Consider the following 25,080-nt stretch of genomic DNA (forward strand, 5'->3'; position numbering starts at 1 on the left):
TACATCTGTTGAGATAATCATATGGTTTTTGCTAGTTTTATTGTTGATATGATCAATTATGCTGATAGTTTTCCTAATACTGAACCAGCCTTGCATTCCTGGAATAAATCCTACCTGGTCATAGTGTATTATTCTTGAGATAATTTGCCATAATCTTCTTGATAATATTTTATTTAAGATTTTTGCATGAAATTGGTCAATAATTCCCTTTCTCTGTTTTGACTCTTCCTGGCCTAGGTATCAGCACCATATTTGTGTCATAAAAATATTTGGTAGGATTCCTCCTTATCTCTTTGGCCAATTTTACTTTTTAAGCACTTGTTCTCTTCAGTGATTTTTTTTTCATTTTGTCAATTGTATTTTCAAAATAATTGGTCAATTTTTCTTCTACCTCTCTAATTTAGTTTTTAAATTCCCTCTTGAGCTCTTCCAAGAATTGTCTTTGGGCTTGAGACCAGTTACTATTCCCTTTTGAGGTTTTGGATGTAGGTATAGTATCAATGCTGTCTTCTTCTGAATTTGTATTTTTATCTTCCCTGTCCCCATAGTACAATTCAATGGTATTTACTTTTCTACCCTGTTTCTTATTCATGGTGGTTGCCTTTTTCTTGGCTTTTAAAGTGGATCTCTGCCTCTGGGGTACAGAGCCCTGTGTACCACATCTCATGTGGTGGGAACTAGGTACTGGCTTTGTTTTTTTGCACCCTCTGGTTCTGTCAGCTAAAAGCTATATATATAAGACACACACACACACACACACACACACACACACACACACACATATATATATAGCTTTTATTTAGCATCTTATTTTTCCTCAGTTGCATGTAAAATAATTTTTAACCTTCATTTTTAAAACTTTGAGTTCTGGGGGGCAGAGCCCCCCAGATGGTGGAGTAAAAGCAGAGATTTGCTTGAGCTATCCCCAAATCCCTCCAAACACCTGTAAATAAATGACTCCTAAAAATTCTAGAGCCATAGAACCCATGAAATGACAGAATGAAACAAGTCTCCAACCCATGATGGTCTGGACAGTCACTGGGAAGGGACTATCGCACTGTGCTGGGAGCACAGTGCAGTCTGGGCCAAGCTGGCAGAGACCAGGCCTGAGCACACTCGCAGAGCAGGTGCCAGGGCACTGAATCACTGAGCTGTGGCTGCTTCTAGACTTCTTAACCCACAGACTCCAAAGACAACTTAGCAGTTCAGTGGGAAAACTCTGTTGCACCTGGGTGAGAGAAGGGCATCTGGCCCCAGCCCAGGGGTGGCAGAGGTGGCTGAAGCAGCAGCAGCCACTGCTTCCAGAGCTCCAGACCCACAGACAGTGTGTTTGTGGGAGAATCAAGCAGCTGATCAGAGCAGGAGTACAGGGATCTCTTTGCTGGTGCTGAGGCAGGATTCTCTTGCTTTGTCCCACTTAAACCTAAGTCACAGTCCTCATTGGCAGTCTCGGGGTGAGGAGGAGTGCTGGTGTGAGAGAGCTTATGGCAGTTGTAGAGAGGGAGTCCTCCTAGCAGTACCACGGATGAAAAGAATGCTTGAGATCATTCAAAGATGAGAGCAGAGGCCAAGAGAGGAGTAAACCCCCTTCCTTGGATCATACCACCTCAGAAGAATGGAAAATTTACAGATGCCTAAAAGTAGCTCAGAAAACAGCACTGAAAAACCCCTGAAGCTTGGGACAGAGCACTCTCCATTTTGGAAGCAGAGTCATATCTTCCCAAAGAGCTCAAAAGTCAAGCAATGGGCTGGGAAAATGAGCAGACAGCAGAAAATACTCTGATTACAGAATCTTACTTTGGTGACAAAGAAGATTAAAACATACAGCCAGAAGAATACAACAAAGTCAAAGATCCTATTTCAAAAGCCTCCAAGAAAAATATGAATTGGTTGTAGGCCATGGAAGAGCTCAGAAAGGAGTTTGAAAATCAAGTAAGAGAAGTAGAGGAAAAATTGGGGAAAAATGAGAAGGATGCAAGAAAATCATGAAAAACACATCAACAGCTTGCTAAATGAGACCCCCAAAATGCAGAAGAAAATAACAACTTAAAAATAGTCTAACCCAAATGGCTTCTGCTCACCTGGTGCTGAGCTGGAGGTAGCTGGTATGGGCCAAGGCCAGATCTTTCTGAGTTTCCCTGGGGTTACATTGAAGCTCATAGAATGAGGTATGGGGGAGGGGTGGTCTGGTCACTGGAAGTCACCTCCTCCCCTAGGACTGGATAGGCTCAGCCACTGGTGGACAACTGTGCCAGTGTCTGCAGAGGCACACCTAGGCTCTTGGTGTTGACCCTTGCCAGCTCCACACCCCCCCCCCCCAGGGGCTCAGCATCACCTTCTGGTCTGCTGAGGTGGAGCTTGCTAGAAGGACTCTGGTCCTGCCCTGCCACTGCAGGAGGGACCCTTCCCTTCAATTTTCCTAGCCTGCCAAGCTAAAAGACCCCTGTACTCCTAGTATCCACTATTGCAGTGTTTTCCTGTGGCAATATTCCCTAAGTTTTTCAAGGTTAAGAAGGAGAGAATGAGAGCACTTACACCACTTTGCCATCATGGCTCCTGGAAGTTCAAGTATATGACTTGTCTGTGGCCCTAGGAGTAGCTGCTGCCGATGCTGCAGGCCCTGCACTTGTCTCATCCAGTTCCGAGAGACCTCTGTCCTGTATCTTGACTTCTCTTTCACTTCAACTACAATCTTTCTTTTCCATGGAAATGAATCTTGCAGAAAGTGGGGATTTAATTGAGATTTGAAGGAAGTCAGGAAAGGAAGGAGACAGAAGTGAGGAAGAAGAGGATTCTATGCATGGAGAGGGGCAGCCAGTGCAAAGACATTGAACCAGATCATAGAGCTGTATCAAAAAGGATAGCAGTGTTACTGGATTTTAGAGCATATGGAGGGTATATGATATAAAAAGACTGGAAGTGTAGGAAGAGGCTAGATGGAGCTTTTCAAAAGCACATCAGAGGGTACTATATTTTGCAATTACAAGAAGACCAATAAAGTGTTTTGTGTTTGTCTTCTTTGTTTTGTGTTTTTTATAAGGAAGTTGCATGTTCAGAATTGTGCTTTAGGTAGGTTGCTTTTATAACTTAGTGGAGGATACACTGAAGTGAGGAAAGATTTGAGGCATGGAGATCACCACATAGGCTGTGGTAATAGTCCAAGCATGAGTAATGAGGAATTGAACTGTTGTTGTGGTAGTGTCAAAGGAAAGAAGGGATTGTACAACAGAGATGTTGAGAACATAGCATAAACAGATATTGGCAACAGATTGGATATGGGGAGGTGAGAGAGAATGAGGAATCAAGGACGGTACCTAAGTTGTAAGCTTGTATGTCTGGAAGGATGATAGTAGCCTCAACTGTAATAGATGTACTTCTTTCTTCAAACAATTGAAATGAGAAGTTTAATATGTTTTAAAGTACTAAAGAAGTCCAAGTTAATATAGCATTATTGCATAACACAACCATTAATTTATGTCATTTTGTACTTTTTTCACTAAAAAAGTTTTCTACTTTCACTCATTAATATGAAACACCATTCAACGTTAGGCTGGTAAAATGGCCAAGTTACTTCTCAATCATTTCAGAGGAAGGGTTAAAAATATCTGGCAAAAATGATTGCTATATGTGTTGTTATAAAAATTAACACACACACACACACACACACACACACACACACATGCACACACCTGGGACCTAAATGTCAATTTTCACTTCTCTACACTTTTAGCAGTATACACCTAGCTGAAAATGCAAAAATTTGTCAAATTATGGATAAAAAGAAATTGTATTTTAAATCTTAAAGTGCTATATAAATGGTAGCTATGATGATGATGATGATGATGATGATGATGATGATGATGATGAAATTTAATTGAATGTATTTTGTAAGGTCAGGGTATAGAAGGTGTTCCACCCCCCACCCCCATTTACATCTGAAAAGAGATTCTGAAAGTCTATTGCATATCACGAAGGAAGAATGTTGGCTATAAATCTGAATTTCCCCTGGTACCCCTTTCACCATTGCTTCCAAAACACATGCACGCACACACACACACACACACACACACACACATATACACACATACACACACACACAGTTTACAAGCCATTTTAATATGAAAATGAAAAGAAAGTTGCATTCCTATGACAGTAACACAACATGGGCAATTTTATTGAAATAGAAAGCTAAGAACAAAAATACTCAATAATTATTTTATTGATGTGCAGGAAATGAATTATTCATGCTCTCAAAGTATCTGTGGATAATTCTAATTACCTGCTTTTAAAGGATATGAGATCCACTGAAAATACATTAACAATTTTGATTGAACACCTGCTATCCAGTAGAACATAGCAAGCATCTAGCCCCAAAGTGCTCTACGTGTATGTATGTATATGTGTTTGTGCCCACATGTGCATATATTTTTCTGATTGATTGGTGAGTTCATTAGATACTGTTTTATTTGGCCTTTGATATAATATTTGCTAGATCATCTGAAGCAATAAATGCATAATACCAAGTGCTAGAGATAATTAGAAAATGTTATTTTTTCCACCTTTTTAATTGAGTCTCTTTATGTGTGAATGTTAATGTGAGGGTAGAGGCTATGCCCCCTCAGCATCTGGCATAATACCTGCACACAGTCCTGATAATGGCAAGAACTCAGTGACAACACCATTGTGTACATATCAATGAATTTGGAGCCAGAAGACTTGGGTTTGAATTCTGAATCAATCACTCTTTAAATAGGAGAATAATTGAACCTGTGATTTTGCCAAGAGAGAACTCCTAGATGGGGAAACTTCCTCTAACATGCAAGTTAATAAAAATTGTACACAATGGTGTTGTCACTGAGTTCTTGCCATTATCAGGTAAACCTCAGACTCAATAAAAACACAGAATTCCTCATCTGTCCATTTAGTAATCTTGTTGAAAAGGAAAATAAAGTTCATCTAGTAATATGACCTATTCTTGATGAAAATAAAATAAAATAACTGCAGACAATATAATATATTCAGGAATCTATCTGCCAAGATAAATATAAGTATTATATGATCACAATTACAAAATACTCTATACAATAAAGATAGAGATAAACAATTGGAAAAGTATTTATTGTTCATTGGCAGGCTGAGCCAACATACTAAGTTAATTTACTTATTCAGTGCCATACCAATCAGATTACCAAATAATAAATAGAGCTAGAAAAAAATAATACCAAAATTCATTTGGAAGAACAAAATGTCAAGAATATGAAGAGAACAATTGAATAATTGTGAAGGAAAGTGACCTAGCAGTACCAGATTTCAATATTACAAAGTGGTCATCATCAAAATAATTTGGTACTGGCTAAGAAATATAGAATCAGTGGAACAGAATAAGTAAGCAATAGAAGTAAATACCATGGTAATCTAGTGTTCAATAAATCCAAAGATCCAAACTTTGGAAGTAAGAACTCAACATTTAATAAAATATTTCTAGGAAAAGCAGAAAGCAGCTTGGCAGAAATTAAGCATAGACCAATATCTCACACTGTGTCAAATGTATAAATAATTTAGGCATAAAGGGAAATTACAAGTAAATTAAAGCAGCATGGAAAAATATAACTGTCAGATCTATAGATAAGGGAAGTTTATGACCAGACAAAAGAGAGAAAAGATCATGTGAAGTGAAATACCTAATTTTAACTATATAAAATTAAAAACCTGCACAAATAAAACTAATAAAACCAGAATTAGAAGAAAAACAGGAAACTGGGAAAAATTACACCAAATTTTTCTGATAAAGGTCTAATTTCTTATGTAAGTAGGGAACACAGACAAACTTATAAAAGTAAGTGTCTTTCCCCAGTTGATAAATGATCAAGGGATATGAACAGGGAGTTTCACATATGAAAAAAATCCAAAACTACCAGTAGTCACATGAAAAATGTTCTAAATCACTACTGATTAGATAAAAGCAAATTAAAACAAATTTGAGATACCACACCACACTGGTCAGACTGACTAAAGTGACACAAAAAGAAAATGACAAGTGCTTCAGGGGGTGTGGAAAAATTGGGATTCTAGTGCACTGTTGGGTCACTTAGGTGGCACAATCGATAGAGCACTGGCCCTGTAGTCAGGAGGATCTGAGCTCAAATCTGGCCTCAGACCCTTAATAGCAGTGTGACCCTGGGCAAGTTACTTAACCCTGTTTGCCTCAGTTCCTCATCTGTAAAATGAGCTGGAGAAAGTAAACCACTCCAGTATATATATCTTTGCCAAAAAGACTGCAAATGGGGTCAAATGGAGTCAGATATGATTGAAATGACCCAACAACAGCAACAACAACTAAAATGCACTTTTGGTGGAGTTGTGACCTAGTCCAACCATTCTGGAAAGCAATTTGGAACTATGCTCAACAAGCTATAAAACTATGCTTACCCTTCAACCCAACCATTACTAGGTCTGAATCCCAAAGATATCTAAGAAAAGAGAAAAAATCTATTTGTTCCAAAGTATTGTAGCAACTCTTTTTGTGATGGCAAAGAAATAGAAACGAGTGAAAGTCCATCAATTGGGGAATAGCTGAACAAGTTGTGATATATTATTGTGATGGAATACTATTGTTAAATAAAAAATGACAAGCAGAATTGTTTCAGAAAACCCTGGGCAAACTTATATACACTCATGCAAAGTGAAGCGAGCAGAACCAGGACAACATTGTACATAGTAATAACAATATTGTAATGATAATCAACTGTGAAAGACTTAGCTATTATGATCAAGGCAATAGTCCAAGACAGTTTCAAAGGACCCTGTATTGGTAATTAAGGAGGGCTATTAGCACATATTCAATCAAGTTCCCTTGAAGAGTTTGGCCTTTGTTTCCTTGATTAAATTAAGAGTCTTTGATGACCTCCTTGCCTCAAGGGAAAGCCTAGTTTACATGGGTTTGAGTGACATGTTTGTGACATCAGAAGCTTTTAGACCATGTGGGTTAAAGTCCCATTTTTGTGATGCTTTTAGGTCACAAGGATAAGTCACATGTGTGACTCACCTTTGACCCTGAACGAGATATATAAACCCAGAGGTTGGCGTTCTCCCTTAAGGCTCTCACTCCTGGAGAAGTGTTGGCATGGGACTCTGGGCAGCTGCTCTAAGAGCCTCCCGGTGCATCCAGATGTTGATGGTTTCTTGGTAACTACGAATTGTATTTGGCCTGTTTATAATGTATGTTTTTAATCTGTTTGTATTTGCTCTGAAGTTCTGGGTTTTTCCCCTGAACTAAGTGAATGATATTTGTATGTTGGATTGAAATATGATTGTTAATCCTTTAATGTTATTTTCCTTAGTAAAGCAGATGAAAAGAACCTGTGCTGGCAGCGTTCTTGTTGTTGGGCTTGTGTTGGTCTTTTACCCCCACAACAGCTGCTAGCTGAATTGCTGAAACAGACCCATGATGAAAAATGTTATCCATATCTAGGGAGAGAACTGATGAGCTCTGAATGCAGATTAAATATACTTTAAAAATTTTTCTTTATATTTCTTGGGATTTTTTTGGTGTGTTCTTTTGCAATATAGCTAATATGGAAATATGTTTTGCATGACTATAGATACATATAAATATATATATATATAGATATATATATTTATATATATATATATAGAGAGAGAGAGATATAGATACATATAAATATATAATTATAATATATTATAAAATGTATATTACATATAATTATAGAGGTATCAAATGTACATAATTTGATATCAATAATGCATAATTGATATCAATTTGCTTGCCTTCTTTAGGAGAGGGAAGAGGCAGGAGGCTGTGAGAGATCTAGAGCTCAAAATTTAAAGAAGAGATTGTTCATTTTTGCATGGAATTGGGAAATTAAATTAGTTCAATGAAATAAAATATTTAATGAAATAAAATATTTTAAATTTTTAGAAAGAGGTGTTAGAAAAGGCTTCCTATAAAATATTGGGTTTTAGATAGGACTTTAAGGAAGCCAAGGAAGCCAGGAGAAAAATATGGGGAGTGAGAGTATTCCAGGAATCGAGAATAGCTAGAGTAAAGGCCCAGGGCTGAGAGATGGAATTTCTAATTCTTGGAACAGCATAAAGGTCTGTGTCACTGAATCAGAGAGTACAATGCAGGGAATAGGGTATAAGCAGCCTAGAATGATAGAAAGCATTTAGGTTATGAAGGAGTTTGACTACCAAACAGAGGGTTTTGTATTTGATCCTTGAGATGTTAACAATCTCCTGGATTTTATGGAGGTTATTAATATACTGCAAAATTCTGAGTTTATTATTATTCCTCTGATTACATCTTCCTTGGATGCTTATGTTGTTATGTAGACCCTAATGCATTCTCAGAATCATAGAATGTCAGAATTGGAAAGAATTTCAGGTCATCTTGTCCAGTCCTTACCTGAATAGGAAGACAATGGTAACAGTTCAAGGTCTGACAGATTTTCTCAAAGTAGAAAGATTGTGTTGGTGCAGGGAAAGACTGTGTCTAGTATCCAAGGACTATCTATGTAGGCATGGTAAAAGGTTATCACCAGAGGGTTAGGTTCAAGGCTATATCTTTTTTTGTCACAGTAAGGCATGAAGACTCTTCTAAGGTCCATGGGAGTTGTGATTTGCATTAGTAGGGTACATATCCTACCTTGGTGCATCTGAGCTTCAGAGGTTTCACTGAGTGCACAATCATGTGCAAACAGAAAATCATGCACCAACACTCCTTCCACTTTGCTATTGGCTTGTAGTCTTTTCATGTTGAAGAAGTTGCCATCAGTGTAATAGCTGACGTTGATGCCCTGTTCATCCTCATTGAAACCATTTGACAAAATGGCTGAAAACATCATGCTAAAAAGCATGGGAGCGAGCACGCAGCCTTGTTTTGCGGCATTGGTGACTGGGGAAGTGTGAGAGCATTGTCCATTATCCAGAACCCAGGCAAGCATGCTGTCATGAAACTGATCAATTTCATGGATCAATTCTGTGTTGCTTGTGCTAATTTTGGCCTAACAATTAACACCAAGAAAACACAGGTGCTCCATCAGCCACCACTACACCAACCACAAGTAGAACCGTTAGTTACAGCAAACGGAGAAGTTTTGAAAGCTATTGATAAGTTCATTTACCTTGGTAGTATACTTTCCAGGGATGTATACTTTGATAATGAGGTTTGATGCATGCATTGCCAGAGCTATCTCAATGTTTGAGAGGCTCCAACAGGAAGTATGAGAGAGAAGTGGTATTAGACTGACTAACAAATGGAAGGTCTACAGAGCCGTTGTGCAGACCTCATTGTTGTATGCCTGTGAAACCTGGAAAGTCTACCAGGGCCATGCCAGGAAACTGAATCACTTCTTTTTGAATTGTCTTAGCAAGATATCGAAGATCACCTTGCCAGATAAGGATGAGATACCAGACACTGAGGCCCTTACTCCAACTAAATGGCCAAGCATTCAAAATCTGATTCAGAGAGCGTGACTCCAACACACTGGCCTTGTTGTTGGAATGCAAAATGTATGTTTGCCAAAAAGACTGTTTTATGGAGAATTCACACAGGGCATTCACATAGTGGTCAGAAGAAGTGGTACATGGACACTCTCAAAGTGTCTCTTAAGAACTTTGGAATTGATTGTGTGACATGGGAGATACTGGCACAGGACTACTCAGTATGGTGTGCCCACATGAGAGAAGGTGTTGTGCTCAATGAGCAAAGCAGAATTCAAACAGGTCGAAGGAAATACAGGATGAGCAAATTTGGAATATCCACCCCAAATGTTCACAAGCACTATTTTTGCCTGACCTGCATTAGAGCATTTGGAGCTATACTGGTCTAATCACCCACAGTCTAACACATTGAAACTTGACTCTAACATAGTGATGTCATTTTGGTCCTCTTCGAGAAAGAAGAACAACCAACCAACCATCCACCAAATTATTTCTTGTTGTATAGTTTTAAGTAAGTAATCTTTGCCTCTATAAACAACCCAAATAATGTGAAAAGATGGACATATTGAGTTAATTAAAATAAAATTAGGATAAAAAAATCTGACAGAGATGGATCTAAATATTTTAACATTTATTTAATATTTAAATAGGTTTATTTAAAAAGTTGGTCATATTAATAAAATGCCCAATAATACCCTTGCATCTATATTTTCTACTAGCAACAAAACACCTAGCCACTCCATGAATGATACTGACCAGTGGATGCTGGGGCTTGACCTATTGTCGGGTATTTTTCTGGGTATGTGGTCCACATCAGGACCTTATATGAATCAAAAGTTTTAATGAGTCCCTACTATGTACCAGGTATTTTTTCTCAGCCCTGGGGATACAAGTATAAAGAATAAACAAACCCTGCTCTTAATGAGCTCCCATTCTAATAATTGTGACATATAACAAGAGTACATACAAATATGAGACATAACAGTCACTTTCGGGTGACTTAGTTACTTCACTGAACTCTTCAGGGGGAATAGCAAACTCTATGAAAACAGCATGCTCTAAAACTTGTTTGTCTAATGCAAATGATTGAAAAAAGTAGATTATGAAGTAGCTAAGTAGATATATAGTTGGGAACTATTTTGACAATGAGAAAATGCTTCATAAGCCCTACATTGGTAAATTTGATTGTCTCATTTTAAAAAATTTATCCTAGGTATTATGGAATCATAAAGTAATTGTTTGGACTTTAAAAATGTGTTGCATATCATTATAGGAAAGCTTTATTTAATGAAACCCCTTGTTTAGATGACATTGTTAAAACATTAACCACTCTCATAGCAACACCAGAAAAATGCCCTACTTGTATATTTTTAAGACTATCATAGGAAACTAACTACTATAAAGTTGTACCATCTGACATGTTTTTTTCTGATTCTACACAATTGAATTGGGAGGGGTATGCCTGCTAAGCAAATACATAACATAACCAATTTCTACAGAGCAAAAGTTTTCCAAAGTCCCAGAAAATAATCATTTTTTTTCTGCCACAACTATATAGTGCATTCTAGGCATGTCTTTGTACCCACCTGCATGAGCAATGTAATACTTCATATAGTGTTCAATATGTGGCCCACATGCATCTTCTCTGGGTCTGGGACAACTTCTCCCCAAACTATCTTCATTCCAGTGAGAACTCTCTCACCTCCCCCTACCCAGGGAAGAACCTGATTTGTACAAGGGAGGAAAGGAGACATCTTATGTGTAAGGTGGATTTTACTGTAAGTTGGATTTCATTATTCTTCTTTAGATAACATTTCTCAGGATCCATGGCCATAACAATCTCCAGTTCCCAGGTTCATGAATTGTAAACATCTCTACCATGCTTTTGCAGCATTATATAGTGATAAATAATATAAATATTTGTGCTTAAAATTGTAAATATCTATTGCGATAGCACAGTGAGATATAATGGTAAGATAATACAAACTTGTGAGCCTATTCACGGCAAATTGCTTTCTTTTCTGCCCTTTAAATCAAGTGGCCAATAGTCAATAAGTGGGGCATATGACAGTGTAATGTTGTGTGTGCCTCTGTCAGCCCCATCAAGGTTTAGGGGGAACCCATAGGGATTTGGGATTTAAGTAATGCATGTACGTGCCTCAACCAGCCCTGAGGCAATTTAGGGGAGGGCACAAGCTAGAATGCTGTACCTGTCTCAACTGATCCCATTGAGACATAGGGGTAGTTGCCCCACCACCACCATTCCCACCAGCCCCTGTGAGAAGGATGATTAGGGAATTCTGTAGGAGTTGATGCTCCCATTATCAGTAAACTGCCTTTGAGAAGATTAGACTAGAATAAAGTAAGCTAGCTTATTTAGCCCCATAATATGACTCCTGCCTTCCTGTCTGCCTGGAACAAGAGTGAACCCATGCTAGGGTCTCCACCTGTCTTATGTTGGCATGGTTGGTATGTTACCTTTTAGAAGCTGGAGTCCAAAAACTCCAGTGCCTCCTGTGAAACACATCTACATTACTCTTGCTCACTAGTATAGCTCATTAGTTCATGGGCTTCCATAGGTGTCCTGTAAATTTACACAAAATCAATCACCATTGCACCATTCACTCTTAATAACTAATATTTAAATGTGAAGTATTTATTTAACAATAAAGTAAAAGAAAAAATCCTCATAATATTCCTCAATAGAGACCAAAAGCAGGGATTATCAGGGCACAGTAATTACTCAATAGAAGACAAAATCAGGAGTGTTCAAACCATCCGAGTCCACCTCATATACTCTAGCTTCAGTTTCCCACCAATATACGCAGCACTCATGGTTCTATAGAAACCTATCTGAGTGACATATAAGCAAAGAAATCCATCTTTCTAGGGAAAATCAAAACTCTGGACTTGAGACCTTGATGTCCTTATGCTTTCAGGAACAATGTGCACTATATGAAACTGAATAGCTATCAGCTATTCTTTTTGTTTGTTTGTTTTGTTTTTTTAAATTTATTTTTACTTTTCAACATTCATTTCCACAAGATTTTGAGTTACAAATTTTCTCCCAATCTCTACCCTCCCCCCACCAAGATGGCATGAATTCTAATTGCTCCTTTCCCCAGTCTGACCTTCCTTCTATCACCCCATTCCCCCAATTCCACTTTCCTCTTACTTTCTTGTAGGGCAAGATAAATTTCTATATGCCCATTGCCTGTATATCTTATTTCCCAGTTGCATGTAAAAAGAATTTTTTTTACATTTGTTTCTGGAACTCTGAATTCCAAATTCTCTCCTTTCTTTCTTTCCTCCCCTTCTTTCCTCCCCACCCACCCCCTTGTATCGTTATGCCAAACAGTTCCACAATAGTCATGTTGTGAAAGATTGTATTTCCCTCTATCCTGTCCTGTCCTCCTTTATTCAACTTTTTCTTTTGACCCTGTCAATTTTCAAAAGTGTTTGCTCTGTGGGGTGGAGCCAATATGGCAGCTGGAAAGCAGGGAGTAGCATGAGCTCCCCACCGAGTCCCTCCAAAAACCTATAAAAAATGGCTCTGAACCAATTCTAGAACTACAGAACCCACAAAACAGCAGAAGGAAGCAGGGCTCCAGCCCAGGACAGCCTGGATGGTCTCTGGGTGATGTCTATCCCATACAGAGATGGGAGCTGGGAGCTGGGAGATGGGAAGGGAGCAGAGCAAAGCCCAGTGTGAGCGGCTGGGACCAACCAAACCAGGAGCCGGGGGAAGCAGGCCCTAGCACCCTGAATCAGTGAGCTGCAGCAGTTACTAGACTTCTCAACCCACAAACACCAAAGACAGTGGAGAAGGTTAGTGGGAAAAGCTGCGGGAGTGGAAGGTGTTCGCGGTTCAGCCACCGCCCCTGGGTAGCGGAGGTGGGGAAGCCACAGCTGCAGTTGCTTCCAGTCCCAGGCCCACCTGGTGGGAGGAATTAAGTGGCGGATTAGAGCAGGAGTGCACAGCGTCCTGAAGATCTAAGCCCAGTCTGGGCTGGGGGTTCTTGGGGAAGGAAGAGTGCTGGTGTGGCAGAGCTGGCTCATCCCCCCCAAACGTGGAACATAGAACTCTTTAGTCTACAAGCAGTCATACCCCACTGAAAAACTCAAGGGTCAAGTTAGGTGGTTGGGAATATGGCCAGGCAGTGAAAGCACACCCAGATTCAGTCTCAGACTTTGGATTCTTTCTTTGGTGACAAAGAAGACCAAAACATACAGCCAGAAGAAGTCAACAAAGTGCAAGAGCCTACAACAAAAGCCTCCAAGAAAAACATGAACTGGTCCCAGGCCATGGAAGAGCTCAAAAAGGAGTTGGAAAAGCAAGTTAGAGAAGTAGAGATAAAATTGGGAAGAGAAATGAGAAGCATGCGAGAAAACCATGAAAAACAAGTCAATGACTTGCTAAAGGAGACCCAAAAAAATACTGAAAAATACACTGAAGAAAACAACACCTTAAAAAATAGACTAACTCAAATGGCAAAAGAGCTCCAAAAAGCCAATGAGGAGAAGAATGCCTTGAAAGGCAGAATTAGCCAAATGGAAAAGGAGGTCCAATGGACCACTGAAGAAAATATTACCTTAAAAATTAGATTGGAACAAGTGGAAGCCACTTTATGAGAAATCAAGATATTATAAAACAGAACCAAAGGAATGAAAAAATGGAAGACAATGTGAAATATCTCCTTGGAAAAACCACTGACCTGGAAAATAGATCCAGGAGAGATAATTTAAAAATTATTGGACTACCTGAAAGCCATGATCAGTAAAAGAGCCTAGATATCATCATTCAAGGAATTATCAAGGATAACTGCCCTGATATTCTAGAGCCACAGGGCAAAATAGAAATTGAAAGAATCCATCGATCACCTCCTCAAATAGATTCCAAAAAGAAATCTCCTAGGAATATTGTTGCCAAATTCCAGAGCTCCCAGATCAAGGAGAAAATACTGCAAGCAGCCAAAAAGAAACAATTTGACTATTGTGGAAACATAATCAGAATAATCCAAGATCTGGCAGCTTCTACATTAAGAGATCAAAGGGCTTGGAACACGATATTCCAGAGGTCAATGGAGCTAGGATTAAAACCTAGAATCACCTACCCGGCAAAACTGAGTATCATGCTCCACGGCAAAATATGGACTTTCAATAAAATAGATGATTTTCAAGCCTTCTCAGTGAAAAGACCAGAGCTGAATTTAAAATTTGACTTTCACACACAAGAATCAAGAGAAGCATGAAAAGGTAATCAAGAAAAAGAAAAAGAAATTGTGAGGGACTCACTAAAGTTGAACTGTTTTGTGTACATTCCTACATGGAAAGATGACGTGTATGATTCATGAGACCTCAGTATTAGGGTAGCTGAAGGGAATATGCATTATACATATATATATATATATATATATATATATATATATATATATATGTTTATGTGTGTATATATGTTTATGTGTATATATATATATATAAGTGAACATGTGTGTATATATATATGTATATATATATGTATATTTATATATATATATATAATGAGAGAGAGAGAGTGGACAGAGGGTGAGTTGAAGATGAAGGGAAGATATCTAAAAGAAATAAAATCAAATTAAGGGATGAGAGGAATATATTGACAGAGGGAGATAGGGAGAGATAGAATGGGGTGGATTATCTCGCACGAAGGTGGCAAGAGGAAGCAGTTCTGTGGGAGAAGGGGAGAGGGCAGGTGAGGGGGGAATGAGTGAATCTTGCTCTCATCAGATTTGGCCTGAGGATGGAATACCATACATACTCAATTGGGTATCTTACCCCACAGGAAAGAAGAGGGAAGAAGATAAAAAAGGGGGGGATGATGGAGGGGAGGGCAGATGGAGTTGGAGGTAATCCGAAACATACACTTTTGAAAGGGGACAGAGTCAAGGAAGAAAATTCAATAAAGGGGGATGGGTTGGAAAGGAGCAAAATATAGTTAGTCTTTCACAACATGAGTATTGTGGAAGGGTTATACATAATGATACACATGTGGCCTATGTTGAATTGCTTGACTTCTTAGGGAGGGTGGGTGGGAAGGGAAGAGGGGAGAGAATTTGGAACTCAAAGTTTTAAAAACAGATGTTTAAAAATAAAAAAAGAAAACAGTTTTTGTGTGCAACTAGAAAATAATATACACAGGCAACGGGGCGTAGAAATTTATCTTGCCCTACAAGAAAGGAAGGGAAGAGGGGAGAGGGGTGACAGAAGGGACGGCTGATTGGGGAACAGGGCAACTAGAATATATACCATCTTGGAGTGGGGGGGAGGGTAGAAATGGGGAGAAAATTTATAATTCAAACTCTTGTGAAAATCAATGCCAAAAACTAAATATGTTAAATAAATAAATTCAATAAAAAAATAAAATTAAAAAAAGTAAAAAAAAGTGTTTGCTTTTTACTACATTCTCCACTGATCTGCCCTCCCTTCTATCATACCCCCTTATCTCCTCTCCCCCCCCCACTTTTCTGTATATATGTATATTTCCTTCAACTACCTTAATACTGAGAAAGGTCTCATGAGTTAAAAATATCATCTTTTCATGCAGGAATGTAAACAAAACAGTTCAACCTTAGTAAGTGCCTTATGATTTCTCTTTTCTGTTTACCTTTTCATGCTTCTCTTGATTCTTGTATTTGAAAATCAATAATTTTTAGATTATATCTCCTGGATCAGTGGTTTTTCCAATGAGATATTTCACATTGTCTTCCATTTTTTCTCATTCTTTTGGTTCTGGTTTATAATTTCTTGATTTCTCATAGTCACTAGCTTCCATTTACTCCACTCTAATTTTTAAGGCATTATCTTCTTTAGTGATCTTTTGGACCTCCTTTTCCATTTGGCTAATTCTACCTTTCAAGGCATTCTTCTCCTCATTGGCTTTTTTCAAGCTCTTTTGTCATTTGGGTTAGTCTATTTTTGAGGTGTTATTTTCTTCATTATTATTTGGGGTCTCCTTTAGCATACTGTTGACTTGTTTTTCTTGCATCACTCTCATTTCTTTTCCCAATTTCTTCTCTACTTCTCTTACTTGATTTTCCAAATCCTTTTTGAGCTCTTCCATGGCTTCAGACCAATTCATATTTTTTTTGGAGGCTTTTGATGTAGGGTCTTTGACTTTGTTGACTTCTTCTGGCTGTATGTTTTGATCTTCTTTGTAACCAAAGAAAGATTCTAAAGTCTGAGTCCTTTTACACCACCTACTCATTTTCCCAGCTAATTATTTGACTTCTGAGCTCTTTGTCACGGTATGACTGCTTTCAGAGTGGAGAGTGCTCTGTCTCAAATTTCAGGGATTTTGTGCTGCTGTTTTCTGAGCTACTTCTATTCTGAGGTGGTATGATACTTCTCTCTTGGCCTGTGCTCTGGTCTGTGAGTGCAAGCACTCCTTTCTGCCATGTAACTACCAGGAGGACTCCCTCTCCACAGCCACCACAAGCTTTGACACCCCAGTGCTCCTCCTCCCCCAAGGACCACCAACCAGATCCAAGCAGGGCAAAGCAAGAGAATCCTGCCTCAGCACCAGCAAAGAGATCCCTGTACTCGTGCTCTGATTAGAAACTTGATTCCTCCCACTGTCTGTGGGCCTGGAGCTCTGGAAGCAGCCACTCTGTGCTGGAGTGACCATCCAACAGAGCAAGTCCTGCACTTTCTCAGATTTATCTCCAGACAAAATGACAGCCTGAACAGTTGCACCATAAACAACAGCTTCATCATGATTGATACTCTTATTGAGTTCCTTGCCATTTAAGATATCTTACAGAAGCTTCTGGATTTTGGGAATTCGAGCAGAACCACCCACCAGGACTTGTTCTTTATCTAGCCTGGCATCTCTTAAGACCTTTTCCACAGGGTCCAGTGTTCCACGGAAGAGATGAGCATTCAGCTCTTCAAAACAGGCTTGAGCGATTGATGTACAGAAATGGATACCTTCGTAGAGGGAGTCAATCTCAGTACTCACCTGGTTACTGGAAGGCTGGGTATGCTTTGCCTGCTTGCAAGCTGTGTGAAGATGGCGAACAGCCCTCTTGTTCTCACTGGTATCTTTATTGTGTTTTCACTTGAGCTCAGCAATGAAGTTGTCAATCATTCAGTTGGCAAAGTCCTCCCCACCCAAGTGGGTGTCCCCAGCTGTGGACTTGACCTCAAAAATGCCATCTTCAATGGTAAGAATGGAGACATTGAAAGTATCACTTCCAAGGTCAAAGATCAACACATTTCTCTTGGCACCAACCTTTTTGTCCAAGCCATAAGCAATAGCAGCAGAAGTTGGCTCATCGATGACTCAGAGCATATTGAGAACAGAGATGGTTTCAGCATCTTTGGTGGCCTGATGTTGGAAATCATTGAAATAGGCTGGTACGGTGACCATGGCATTTCTGACTGTCTTCCTAAGGGAAGCTTCAGCAATTTCTTTCATCTTGGTTGAGACTATAGAAGATACTTCTTCTGGACAGAAACTTTTGGTACTCCACTTGGATCTTAGGCCTGCCTTTGTCATTCGCCACCATAAAAAGCCAATACTTCATATCTAACTGTACAATTGCATCATCAAATATGTGGCCAATCAGATGTTTGGTGTCAAAAACTGTGTTGGTGGGGCTAATTGCAACTTGATTCTTTGCAGCAACACCAATTAAACATTCTGTGTTGGTGAAGGCCATGTAGTTTCCTTGGTCATTAGCAATAATCTCCACTTTCCTGAGTTGGAAGATTCCCACACAAGAGTAGGTGGTGCCAAGATAAATGCCAACTGCAGGTCCCTTCAACATGGTTACTGGGGAGTCAGGAGGTCATAGCTGAGCATTGTGGAGGAAGAAGGGGTGCTGCTATGCTGAGTAGCCGCCACTGCTGCTGCTGCCAGAGCTGCTGCAGCCACCTCAGCTGCCCCCTGGGCTGGGGACAGACCATGCCCTTCTCTCACCCAGGTCCAATGGTTTTCCCCTGACCTGCTAAGTTTTGTTTGGTGTATGTGGGTTGAGAAGTCTAGAAAGAGCCAAAACTCAGTGATTCAGGGGCCTGAAGCCTACTTTGCCAGGTCTGCACCTGCGTGGTCTGTCCTAGCTCAGGCCCAGCACAGTGCGATAGACCCTTCACAGCCACCATCCAGGCTGTCTTAGGCTGGAGACTTGATTCACTCTGTCATTTTGTGGGTTCTGCAGCTCTAGAATTTGTTTAGAGTCATTTTTACAGGTGTTTGGAGGGACTTGGTGGAGAGCTCAAGTGAGTCCCTGTTTTCATGCTGCCATTTGGCTCTGCCCCCTGTTCTTCTCTTCCTCAACTTTCTCTTACTAGGCAAAGCTGCTCGTCTTATGCTTTCACGTTGATGAAACCATGACAAGCTCTCAACTCACAGACACCTTGAAAAGACACTAGAAAGTGATACTACATTTTAACCTTAATAATAATAATACTTACACAACACTTTAAGGTTCTTAAAGTGCTTTGCAAATTTTATTTCATTTGGTATTCCAAACTATCCTGCTGAGATTAGTACTATTTTTATTTCAATGAGAAAACTAAGTCTTATAGAATTTTGGTGACTTGCCCCTGTTCTCATAGCTAGTAAGTGTGTGAGGCAGGATTCAAATTCATGTTTTCCTTACCTCAGATCTGGCACTCTAGTAATTGTACCACTTGACTGCCCCAATTATCAAACTTCTTCAGTTACATTCTGTTCTTTCAAACAAGATAACTCAAAATTCCTGAGCCTAAGTCTCAGAGAAATGCAAACAAATTCAACTACCTCTTCACTCCATATGATTCTGTTTCTCCAATCCACTTCTAAGAAAGCAAAGTTTCTTCATCAATAAGCACAGCTAATTACATGACAGCTGTGTAGCCTTATTTTCTTAACTCTTTCTCCCTCTAAAGGTATAGAGAGCAGTAGAAAACAACCAATTCCCTCCTCCCCTCCAAACTCCTAGGCTCTAGAGGGCAATAAGCCAGATAGCTCTGTAAGTAGTAACGGTATTCAACTCTCCTCTAATCAGTGCAATAGCCGAAGAGCTCTTGCCTCACCTGGCCTTTCTCCAATAAGCAAAGGAATACATCTCTTCCAATCAGTAGGCTTCCAACAAAGAAGCTGAAGAAATAGGTATTTAACTTATGAGTTTCCCTTGTAGCCTTCTGCCTCCTTCCCCTGAATTCTTGTGATTCCTCTTATGCCCAACTAATTTCCTTGTTTCATCTCAAAATTCTCCTTCCAGCTATTTCTCTCTCATCTTCTATCTTCCAATGACTTGAATCAGAAGCTCTGGTTTATCAGTGAATCATTTTATCTTATGTGTTTGCCCTTCATTCTCTAAGAGGACCATGACGTCAGGGAGATTATGACATGGTTTACACAGTTGACTTTGCTTCGAATGAAGGAGTGCTGTGCAAGGTCACCAGCCTCACTTTCTCCTCCAGAACCATCTGGAACCAGTGGCCAGATATTCATCAGGATGACTGGAGATGGCCCAGGCTGCAATGAGAGTCCCTGGCCCTTTTAGGCTAAGATCGAGTAACCCATTTTATGTCAGATATCAAGTCAATAGCACCTCAGTTATTAACTACTACACTCTGAAAATAAACATACGGAAATGGTCTGCCCTGTGATTATCATTATCTACCTTTGCTCTATGATCAAAGAGGTCCTTCTAATCCTTTCATTAGGAAGTAGTTCTCTATCTGGTTTTCAGAACAATCTGTGGCTCTCCTCAACCTTCTCTCTGAAGTATTGTACTTCCTCAGAAGTTAATTTTATCAGTCTTAATACAGCATTTCCCTGCCTTTCAGTAAGCAATTTGTTCACAAATTAAGACCTTATTCTAACATAGAATCATAAAATTTTGGAAATGATCTATCTGATCCATAACTGAGTAAGAATTATTTGAAACTAATCAATCTACCAAGCAAACATTTTCCTATATTTGATTGACAGAACTATGACAGACTATGACAGAAAAAGAGAGTTACCTGCAAGGAATGTGAAAAACCAAGAGTCCTTAAGCTCATGGAACTTACATTCTATTAGTGGAACTATATAGACACGCAATAACATACAATTGGATTTATGAAATTATGTATGTGTGTATATGCATAATGATATACACATATACATATAATTAAAATTAATTTTGGAAGGATAGGAAGAGTCAAAGTTGGGTAGATAAGGAAAGTTTCACTTAGGAGATAGCACAGCATCTCTAATAAAAGCTAAGGACTCTAAGGGACTGAGATGAGGAAGGAATATATTCCTGGCATATGGAACAGGTTTAACACAGAGATGGTTAATGAAATATCATTTGTGAGGAAGAGCAAAGAATCCAGTTTGTTTGGACTATAGAGTGGCTAAGAGGTAGTGATACATAAATACACACACACATATATACTATCTTATATATAGAATACTGGAATGTTCTGATAGCCTAATGATTCACCTATTATCTACAAAACAATCTCTAGGTAGAAAGATAGATAAATGGATAGATGGGCGGATGGATAGTTGGATGGTAGTCTGGACTGAGGTTGGTGAAAAGCTTTGAAGTCAAATAGCATTTAAATGCCAATTAGTATTTTATCCTAGAAGTAATAAAGAATTGAATAGAAGTGTTTTTGATGAGCAGTTATATGTCCAGACCTGTGATTTAGGAATGTAATATAGGTAGCTGTATGGTAACTGGTTTGGAGATGTCCTAATATTTTTTGACTTACTATATAGATTCCCGAACAGTTTCTATAGTAGGATTGACTCTCTCATCTAACAGGGCCAGTCAATCATCAGATCAAGATGCAGAAACTTGGGACTTAGGAACTCAGCTTAGCCTTGGTTTTGGAACTCATCTGGCATTAACTGGAAATTTGTCAAAGTTTGTACTTTCTTGGCTCTGCTATCTAAGACCTTCACTCTTCATCAGAGTAGTCCACTCTCTTCCTTCCCCATGTTTTCTTTCCTCCAGTGAAAATATTAGTTGTCCTGGACCAATGAGAGGTGATGAGTGTCTAAACAAGGAGGAGTGCTAATTTGAGTGGAGAAATGGGGACATGTGAGAGAGATGTTGTTGAAGTAAAATGCAAAAGTACTGACAACTAATTTGACTGCAGGTTAAGGAAAGTTAAAAGTAGAGGAGAGTTTTAAGATTATAAACTGTGTGACTAGAAAGATGGTAGTGACCTCAAAGTAATAGACAAAGTAGAAATAGGAGAAAGTGTAGGCAGAATGATAATGAATTCTGTTTTGGATATGTAAATCTTGAGATTCCTATGAGATATCCAGTTGGCAATGTCTAACTAGGTATCTAGTGATGTGAGAATGGAGCTCTGAAGAAAGACTAATTCTGGGAGTCATATTAATAGATATGATAATTGAATCTAAGGGAGCTGATGTGTTTACAAAACATTGAAGTGGAAGAAAGGGAGGGAGGAAAGAGAGATAGAGTGAGAGAAACACAGAGAGAGGCTTAAAGTGTAGAAGAAAAGGGTAGTCAGCAATGTCAAATATTGCAGAGGCATCAAGAGGGATGAAAACTCAGAAAAATACATCAGATTGGAGAATTAAAAGACTGGCAGTAGATTTAGAGGAATTGATTTTGGCTGAGGGATATCCGAAGCCCAAAAGTAAGGAGCTAAGAAGAGTATAAGAAGTGGCAACAAAGATAGTGTGGTTTTTCTAGTAGTTTGGCTATGAAATGGAAAACAGATATAGGAGGATAAGTGGCCACTCAATCTTTTTTTGTTGAATACTTTCATGCAACTTCTTCAAATACCAGAAGATTGCTATTTTACCCTCCCCAACTCAGCTTGCCACCAGCCTTTAAGCCTAGTCTTTTCTGGGCTTATCCTCTCAAAAAGAAAGTTTGAAAAGAAGGAAATAAATTGTATAGTCTCTTGGAACAGATAATAATGGGATTTGATGTGCCCTTGAAATATTGGACAAATATTTATATTACTTCCTGTGAGGTTAGAATTGATCCCTCTGAAACAAATGTTATCTGGCTTCACTTTGCATATAAATTTCCTCTGTAATGGAACTTCAACCACTTGTGAAATAAATAAGTTTTGTCAAACTGTGCTGTAGAAAAATAACGTCATGATAAGACTTTTTTCATTTCAATTCACTGACATTTACGTATTTTCTGAATTCTCTACGTTTTGCTGTTCAATTTACAAGTCTAGTTCCTTTTCTCTACTTACACAAATGCATGAAGTAGTTATCATACTATGAATTATATTTTCACATGATCACTTATTTCCAGTAATTTTCATTGTAATTTTGGTGTGTTGCTTTAAAAGAATGGCAGTTCGTCATAGTATTGTGGTCAATGAGTTGCTAGATATGTGCTTTTTCATGAAGTCCAAATGGTAGCTAGCTACTAAAGACAGTCCTGAGTTGCATATGTTATCTTCTATGCCAAGAAAAGTACAAATATGTCTAAACTCTGACATTATTTGTATAAGCTTGGACAGATAGGTCGTGTAGTCTCCCCTGATCTTAGTCTCCTCACCAATAATATCTAAAGGTTGTACCTCTAAGTTCCTTTCCAAATGGATATCTATGAAAAAAAATGAAAAAATGTTTTGTTACCTGCATGCTTTTTGTGTGTGAATTAGTCATTTGTGGTATGTCACTTAGGAGAATTGATTTTAGTATGCTTTATTCTACCTGAGGAAAACAAATCAGTTTGATTTAATACCACAGAAATTTGGGCCCAGAGAGGTTGAGTTTCTTAAGAATTTATAGCAATTAGGATAATTTGTCAACACTTCAAAGGACTGTAATTCCATTTGCATAGGCGGATTCTTTCCACATTCACCAGTAGATTTTTGGTTGCATTGGTTCAGCTTAGAAGCTAGTTGTTAGAAAGTTTTAATGCTTAATGGTATCATTCCGCTTCCATCTCATGAACCTCCACACATCCCCAAACAGCAAGCACAAACTTACAGACTCCCAAAAAAGGTATCAAACACATGCATACATATCACTAGCACTCTCTCTCTCTCTTTCTCTCTCTCCCTCTCTCTCTCTCTCTCTCTCTCTCTCTTTCTCTCTGACACACACACACAAACACACACACACACACACACACACACACACACACACACACACACACACACACCCCAAACACAAAAAACAAAAACAAAAACTTCAGTGGCTCCATAAACCTTAAGACTCAAATACAAAATCCTATGTTTAACATTCAAAACCCTTCATAATATGAACTCCTTCCTGTCTTTCTAATCTTTTTACCTACCATACCTCAAATATTTTTCAATCTTACCATCTTTGCTGTTTTTCAAAGAAGATATTCTATCTCTAAACTCTGAATATCTTCACTGGTTGTCCCCCAGTCTTGGAACTCTTTCCCTCCTATATCTACCTCCTGGCTTACTTGACTGGCTTTAAGTCCCAGCTAAAATCTTACCCTTTACACAAAGCTTTTCCCAATCCCACTTCCTTCTAGTCCTTTCTGTCAGTTGATTATTTCCAGTTGATTCTGCATATTTTTGTTTGTACATAGTTATTTGCATGGTGCCTCCCCCCTTAGGTTGTATTGCAAATGTAACTTTAAGATAGCATTAAAAATAATTTAACAATTACTAAAACAACATAATTGTTCACAACTGTGTATGCCTTTCTTTGAAAAATACTATTCCCTCTAATAATAACTTGTTGCCAGAACTTTTTCCATAACCTTTTCTTATTCAATTTGTTTTAGTCAATAGATTTCAATATTTTTATATTTTTCCCCTTTTATTTGGTTAGCTTTATTTATTTCGCTTAGGAAAGTTTCCACAGGACAAAGTAAAGGCCAAGAAAAAAAGGATGCCCATTCCCAAGTTGTAGATGTCCTGTCCCTCCTCAAATTACCTTGTCTTTAGTTATTTGAACATGCTTTATGACTCCACTTGAGTGCATACTCCTTAAGGATTTTAGTTTTGGTCTTTATATCCCCAGTGCCCAGCACATCATATGTCAAAAATGATTTTTGAATTGAATTATTTTCAATGGCAGAATATTTCTTATTATCCATCATAACATAAGATAAAACTGATAAGTTACTGCTTCACATACAGTTTTGCTTTTTTTATTGACTAAAATTTTTAGACATGAATTTTCCTCTAATTTTCAGAACTAAAGATTGCCTTGGCTTTATGTCACGTGTTTTGATATATTTTGTCATTGTTATTTTTCTAAAAATATATTATTGCTATATATTATTCTTTGACCTACTCATTTTGGGGCTGTCATTCTTTAATGCCTTTTAAAGTATAAATTCTTTTTTTCAAACTCATCTTAATTATTATTTTCACTCCATTGAAGTCGTGAAAGATTATGTATAACAGTTTTACTTTTAGGCATTTGCTTTTGAGGTATTTGCAAGGTGTTACCTAATGCATAAAGAATATTCCAGGAAAAGGTGAAAATCACATTATTTATCATAATTCCACTAGGTGGATGATGCAACAATGACAAATTTGACTAGTTGTCAAATGAGATCATATTTATAAAAAGTTTACAGTTCCTGACACAGAGTAGGAGTTTAAAAAATTCTTATTCCCTTCCCCTTCTTTACAGGAAAAACAAAAACAAAAAAATGAAGC

At 38.4% G+C, this 25,080-nt stretch overlaps 1 pseudogene; it reads right to left on the reverse strand.

Moving 5' to 3' along the window:
* Nucleotides 1-11,994: 11,994 nt before the first annotated feature.
* Nucleotides 11,995-18,266, reverse strand: LOC118842617 (annotated as a pseudogene).
* Nucleotides 18,267-25,080: the final 6,814 nt, after the last annotated feature.

Source organism: Trichosurus vulpecula, chromosome 3, assembly GCF_011100635.1.
Source record: "Trichosurus vulpecula isolate mTriVul1 chromosome 3, mTriVul1.pri, whole genome shotgun sequence".
Classification (NCBI taxonomy): domain Eukaryota; kingdom Metazoa; phylum Chordata; class Mammalia; order Diprotodontia; family Phalangeridae; genus Trichosurus; species Trichosurus vulpecula.